This window comes from Balaenoptera borealis (genome assembly GCF_965194805.1).
Source record: "Balaenoptera borealis genome assembly, chromosome: 1".
NCBI lineage: Eukaryota > Metazoa > Chordata > Mammalia > Artiodactyla > Balaenopteridae > Balaenoptera > Balaenoptera borealis.
Genome location: NC_138860.1, coordinates 80686770 through 80694089, shown reverse-complemented (window position 1 = coordinate 80694089; position 7320 = coordinate 80686770).

Below are 7320 nucleotides of genomic sequence, written 5' to 3'. Positions count from 1 at the left end.
TGTTGTTAGGAGAGAATCTTGTCACAAGTTCTTAGAAATGTTTCAGTAAATCCAGTGTCACAATTGGTTTCCTTTATTTAGTGTTCAGGCCAGTATTATAAATATGCCATTTCAGTGCAACAAACATGTTTTTTCAACTATTTTCCAATTTAGCACACCCCAATTTAGTTTAAACCAAAGACTCCTATCCATTTCTCCACTTTGTTGCATGGAGATGGCAATAAGGCTTCTTAAATTCTTTTTGCAACAAATCTCTTGGGCCTGTCATTCAGTCTGCCATGCAGATGCTGGTTGCAATAAAACAACCAAGGTTCCCTTTGTTGCAGTAATCTCCCAGGCCTTGGTTGCAATTTAATATCCAAGTTCTCCTTACAATAACATCATCAACCAATTCACAGCTGCCCCTAACAACCAAGCCAAGAGCCACAGAGGGTCAGTTACACGGGCGGGCATAAACCTGCTTCCCCTGGGATTCAGGTCTAATTTAGCGCTTTGCAGACTTTAATGTGCAAATGAATCACCTGGGGATCCTCTTAGAAAGCAGATTCTAACTCAGTAGGTGTGGGGTGCCCACAGTTCTATTTCATCACCCAAGGTGCTGCTGCTTTGGACCTCCATTTGATTAGTAAGGTCTAAAACAGTCCGTCACAGGCCCCCGATTGCTAGTCCAGCTTGGAACCAATTCACAGATGTCTCAGTGAAATGATTCCTTTGATGCTGGTGCTTGATTCTACATTTGTGTGGGAGGGAGGTCAAGACAGACAGTGGACTTGGGGCCCTAGAGCAGAGAAGGCTTGAGGGTGCAGATCTGGCTCTAGGGTTCTGAAGCGAGTCTGGAGGAGCAAGGTCAGGGAAGATGGTGGCGGACTTCTTTCTGTCCATGTCAGGAAGAAGGAGGAACTGGCACAGCAGTTGGGTTGTACTAGAGGCAGGGGCAATGTGGTCTAGTGGAAACAATCTGTGTTTGTTTGAAACTTGCTTTTAGCAAATGACTTAACTAGAATTTCTAAACAAAATTTTCTTCCACTGCAAAAATACTAATACAAATAGCTACCCTTATGGTGTGGTTGTAAAGTGAAAAGGAGATCATCTGAGTGAAAACCTTACCTGCTCATTAGGTTCAAAGGAAATGTCAGCTTCCTTCCCTTTAACTCCTAAGAGAGAGTCGAGGGGTTTGGCTCCGGTCCCAGCCCTCAACGCTGTGTGACCTGCTCCCATTACTACTTCTTGGGCCTGGTTACCCCTTCTGGAAAATGGAGGAGAGAAGGATGGGTAGTTTAGACCAGTGGTTTTCAAAACCGCCTCCATTGGCCCCTGTCACTGGTGCCTCCCAAAATAAAAAAGCATTCATGCTTTTATGCATTTTACAAGGAGTCAGAGTGGTTAAGAGTCAGAGATAACAGGGTCTAAGTACCTGCTCTACCACCGTGACACACTGTATTGCTTTAGGAAACCTACTTCACTGCCCCCAGTCTCAGTTTGCATGTCTGTGAAATGGGTGAGTTTCAGTTTCTATGTCTTGTCTTCTATGTAAATGCTTGATAAAATCAGTTATCACTGTATTTATCAGATTAGATTGAGTAATATTTAGTTCAAGAAAATGGGTTACTTTGCAGTGAGCTTCTAGGTACTAGCCTTATGCGCTGGTAAAGCTGGCACTACTACAATGAATGTGGGTGTTCACATGGGCTTGGGAACCCATTTACCTGCGTTTGAGTCCCACTCCACCACTTACCAACTGTGTGACCAGACACAAGTTACTCAACCTTTCTGTGCCTCAGTTTTCCATCTGTAAAGGGGGATGTTGAGAACAGGTGCTTAGAACAGGCTTGTGGGATCTTAGTTCCCGGACCAGGGATTGAACCCAGGCCCTTGGCGGTGAGAATGCGGTGTCCTAACCACTGGACCACCAGGGAATTCCCTTAGCTATTTTTCTTAAAAGTGCTTATGTTTTATAACTCTTCTGTATGTATAATATCCTGTATAAGAAAAATATTTTTTTAAAGAGGATTCTATTTTTATTTATTATTTAATTTTTTTGGCCACCATGCAGCTTGCGGGATCTCACTTCCCCAACCAGGGACTGAACCTGGGCCACAGCAGTGAAAGCCCGGAATCCTAACCACTAGGCCACCAGGGAACTCCTGGATTCTGTTTTTTAAAAAGTGAGAATCATTGGATTCATTCTCTAAAGCTATTCTTTTAACATATCTGACTATTTAAATGTAAATTAATTAAAACTAAATATTCCCTTCTTCAGTCATATGAGCCACTCTTTAAGTATTCAGTGGCCTCATGTGGCTATTGGCTACTGTATTGGACAGAGCAGATACAGAACATTTCCATTAGCTCAGAAAGTTCTGTTGGACAGCACTGTTCCAAGGCCATGGCTTTCCATTTGAGCTGTACATTAGAGTCACTTGAAGAATTAAAAAATACTAATGCCTGGGCCAGACTCCCCAGAGTTTAGATTTAATTGGTTGACAGTGGAAGCTGTTAAAGTGTTTAGGCAAGAGAGAAACATGAGCAGAGGTGAACTTCTAGAAGCTTCATTTGGAGGCAGCATGGGTGTAGAGTGGCTTGGAGTTGCCAGGTTATGGAGAGGGTACAGCAGTAGTCTCTGCTGAGGGACGTGTGACCCCACATGTGGAAGGGGCTATGAAAGCTCCCGGGAAACTGTATTCCTGGGTTCTCTTCTCCGCTCTTCCAAGAATTATGGTGGCAACGGCTCCTTGGCTCCTTAGCCCTCAGGGAGAGAAGTTCAGCCTTCATAGACCAGGAAGGAGTCAGAGCATCTCAAGATCCCCATGAGTTGTAGATGCCATTTAAAAAAACTCAGCTTAATTTTTGTATATGTAATTAATATGTGTATATGATACAAAATTTAGAAAGTCAAGAAGATAATTTAGTGAAAAGTCATCTCATGTTACCCCTCCCTATCCCTTGCCACCCCAATTTTCTTCTAAGAGGCAAAAATTTACCAATTTGTATGTATTCTTCTAGTAATATTCTCTCTATATAATTTTCAAGCAAATGCAGAGCTATCTATTTCCTTTACACAAATTGTAGCATCTCATATACACTGTTCTGCACTTTACTACCTTTTACTTAACAATATATCTTGGGACTCCTTCCATTTCAGTACACAAGGATTGGCCCCATTCATTTTAATGATTGCATAATAGTTCACAACATTTCTGTGTCATAAATGATATAATCAGTCCCCTGTAGATGGATGTTTAGGTATTGTCCTTTCTTTTGATAATACCAATAATGCTGTAGTGAATAAAACTGTACCATTTCATCTCTTTCATGGGTGAGGATCCTCACCATTTTTCTCTCCCATTTGCAAGATGAAAAAGGTCATTCACAGCAACATTATTTGCAGGAGTTTGCTGACAAGTAGTGCTGGAAGTAACCTTGCTAATTATAGACAGGGGCATCTAAGGTTGAATGAGAAGCCTCCATTGTGTACAGCCACAAACCCCAGGTCTGTCTGCTTTCCCCTTGGTCCCTGAGACTTAAAGGAATGAGGTCTGGGACCAGAGTCAGGCTGACAGAATTGCTGTGGCTCTGATCGTGTCTGACCACACTTTTCAGCCCTCTCCCACCAAGGGCATTGCTCTGAGACACCAGGGACAGAGGCCGAGGGAGGAGAGGAGCCTGGGAGGTGCCTGGGTGAGGAGGGGCCAAGGGCCCTTTTCTGGAATGATAAGATTGAGCCCTAGTGGTTTCTCTGCCCCTCGCCCCTCCTCCCCACCACCGAGGGAGAGAGAGCAGCAGTTTTGGCTCTGCTGGAGGAAGCTGATTATGGCTTCTGTGGGCACAGATGGCAATGGAGGTACTGAAAGGCCACCATTTCTGCCACCACATTGCCACGGGCTTGAAGCTTCATTCATTCACTCCCACATATATTCCTAGGGCATTGGTAGGTGCTGTGCCAGGCCCTGAGGGAGTGTTGGGGGCAAGGCGTAGGTTTGAAGATGAATAGGTGGCTGGCAGTGAGTAGTCTGGTCTCCAGCTTTCCTCCTGGAATCTCCCTTCCCAAGCATCCTGGGGATTCCCTTCAGCCCTCTCCTGTATTTTCTAAATCCTAGGTGTTTATTTTTCATGGTTAATCCCCCCCCCTTTTTTTTTTGATAGAGCACATCTTCTGGTAGCTTCCTGAGTAAAGGTGCTTAGAATGGAAAATTTTGGAGAACTTCTATGTCTGAAAATGTCTTTATTCTACCCTCCCACTTGATTGATAGTTTGGCTTGGTGTTGAATTCTAGGTTGGAAATATTTTTCCTCTGGATTTTTGAAGCCCTTGCACATTCTATCCTGATCCATTTTGTTGTTGTTTTGTTTTTTGGGTTTTTTTTGCAGCATATTTATTTATTTATTTATTTATTATTTTTGGCTGTGTTGGGTCGTCACTGCTGTGCACAGGCTTTCTCTAGTTGCGGTGAACAGGGACTACTCTCCGTTGTGGTGCACGGGCTTCTCATTGCAGTGGCTTCTCTTGTTGCGGAGCACAGGCTCTAGGCGCGCAGGCTTCAGTAGTTGTGGCATGTGGGCTCAGTAGTTGTGGTTCATGGGCTCTAGAGCACAGGCTCAGTAGTTGCGGTGCACAGGCTTAGTTGCTCTGCGGCATGTGGGATCTTCCTGGACCAGGGCTCAAACCCGTGTCCCCTGCATTGGCAGGCAGATTCTTTTTGTTTTGTTTTGTTTTGTTTTTTATTTATGGCTGTGTTGGGTCTTTGTTTCTGTGCGAGGGCTTTCTCTAGTTGTGGCGAGCGGGGGCCACTCTTCATCGCGGTGCGTGGGCCTCTCACTATCATGGCCTCTCTTGTTGTGGAGCACAGGCTCCAGACGCGCAGGCTCAGTAGTTGTGGCTCACGGGCCTAGTTGCTCTGCGGCATGTGGGATCTTCCCAGACCAGGGCTCGAACTCGTGTCCCCTGCATTGGCAGGCAGATTCTCAACCACTGCGCCACCAGGGAAGCCCGGCAGGCAGATTCTTAACCACGGCACCACCAGGGAAGTCCCTGTCCTGATCCATTTTAAGAGATCTGTTTCTTTTCTTTGGGAACTTTCAGGATCTTCTCTTTGTCTTCAGTGTTCTGAAATTTCATATTGGTGTGGATCCTTTTTTATCCATTATGCTGAGCAGTGGGTAGGCCCTTTCAATCTGAAAACAAACACTTGTCCTTCAGTTCTGGGAAGTTTTCTGTAATTATTCCTTTGACGATTTCCTTCCCTCTGTTTTTTTTCTGTTGTCTCTTTTTTTGGAACTCTTATTATTCAGATATTAGACTTTCTGGGCTGGTTCTCTGATTTTCTGAACTTTTCCAACTCTTCTAGTGAGAATTTTATTTGTGTGCTTATATTTTGATTTCTCAAGAGCTCTATTTTATTTTCTGCTTGTTACTTTTTTATGGCATTCTGTTCTTGTTTCATGTATACAGTATTTTCTCTTACTTACTTGAGAAAATTGATAGGTTTTGGAAGTTTTCTTCTCCCTGCACTTTCTCTATTTTTACTTGTTTGTTTTGTCTCTATCATCCATGTCAGAGTGCCTGCTCATGTTTAAGAGTGAGGGACTTAAAAAAGAGTGAAGGACTAAAAAGACATCTTGTACCTATGGGCATGTGGTTGGGGCTTCTCAACTGAGAACTTGATGTGAGGGTATCTGGCTGGGAAATTTGTAGGGGGAATCTCTGATGTGGGATTCCATAGATCTTTCCTCTTGGGCTGAACACATTTTCCTGTGGAGATTTTTCTCAGCATCTAGCCTTTAGGGTAAAGGCCGGCGGCCAGTCTTCTGGAGAAATAGGTCTGGGGTCTCAGTATTCCATGTGCATATTGCTTTAATTCCTTTGATTTCTGTAAAATACCTCTGCCCTTGACTGTGCCTGGTTTTCCCCATAGCAGAAACCCTCTGTTTTGTTCCCTCTGGAAAAAAACAAAAACAAAAACCCTTTATTTTTTCTGGGATTGGGGAGAGGCAGTCTTCCACTAGCATGAAGTGGGGGAGGGGATTTAGGGATCTAACTGTTTGTTAACCAGCTTGTAACCATCCCTCACTTTTGCTCCCTTCCCTTCTCATTTACTTCTGGAGGTACTTGATGCCACCAATCCTGAGCCCTTTGAGGTTTCCACAGATACTTCAGATTCATTTTCACCATTCCCCAAGGCCAGCTTGCTTCTTGGCTCTCTTGGATATGCCAAGTCAGTACCATTGATGCCTCTTGCTCTCCACCTTCCAAATGTTGTTTCTGTGATCTCCTTTTCTCATGTCCCCATCTTTGTGGGTTTAAATCTTTTCAAAATGATCTTTAACGCCTTAAAAAAAATTCCTTTAATTGAAGTTTTAGTAGAATTTCAGGAGGGAACCAAATTAGATTTGTCTATTCTATTCACTGTCTTTAATGGAAGACTTTATAACTGTTATTACTACTTTTGAATAGGTAATACATGCACAAGTTACAAATTTCTAAAGGTATAAAGGAGTAAGCAGTAAGAAATCAATCCCCTTCCCATCCCTGTCCTAAAGTTTCTATTTTCAATTTCTTGCACGAAAACAACCTTTCAAGGGCAGGGTATCTACCTATTAAGGTAAATCATTAATCCTTACAGTAAGAGGACCCTGCTTAGAAAATGTTTGTCAAAAAGATCTCTGCCCTTTTGGGGTGTCTCTTCACTGCAGGGCAGCACGATGTGTTGACCAGGAACAAGGATAGTCATTTCCCTTTGAAAGTTTCCCGTTCTCTTAGGGTTCTAAATCATTTCACTGTGTGTTAATATCAGATGTTTCTCACAGAAGTAGGGTAGGGTTCCTTCATATTCTAACCATTTTTCAAAGGAGGAAAGTGAGACTCAGAGAAGTGACTGTCCAAAGTCACCAGAAAGTAGGTTGGGGAACCTAGATTCGAAAAGGTGGTATTAGAAGTCAGCACTGTGCAAAGCATACCAGCTGCGAGGGAGGACTGGCAGGTCTAGTTTCTCAACGCGGTTCTCAGTGCACCTGCTTTGCAATCAACTGAGGAGTTTCTTAAAAATTCAGACTTCTGGGCCCCACTCCACACTTACTGAAGAGGAATCTCTTAGGCTGGAATTCAGAAATTTGCATTTTTAAGAAGTTTTCCCAGTGATCTTAGGCACAATAAAGTTTAAGAATTGGTGGGCAGAAAAAATGCTCTGGGCATCCAGAGCAGGGAGCAAACAGATTTAAGCAAACAGATGGAGAAGGCAACATATGAGTTTGTTGGTGAAGGCAGGGTGAGATTTAGACACATGGAGAAGGTGGGGAGGAGGGGGCCATAGCAGGCCTGTCTGAC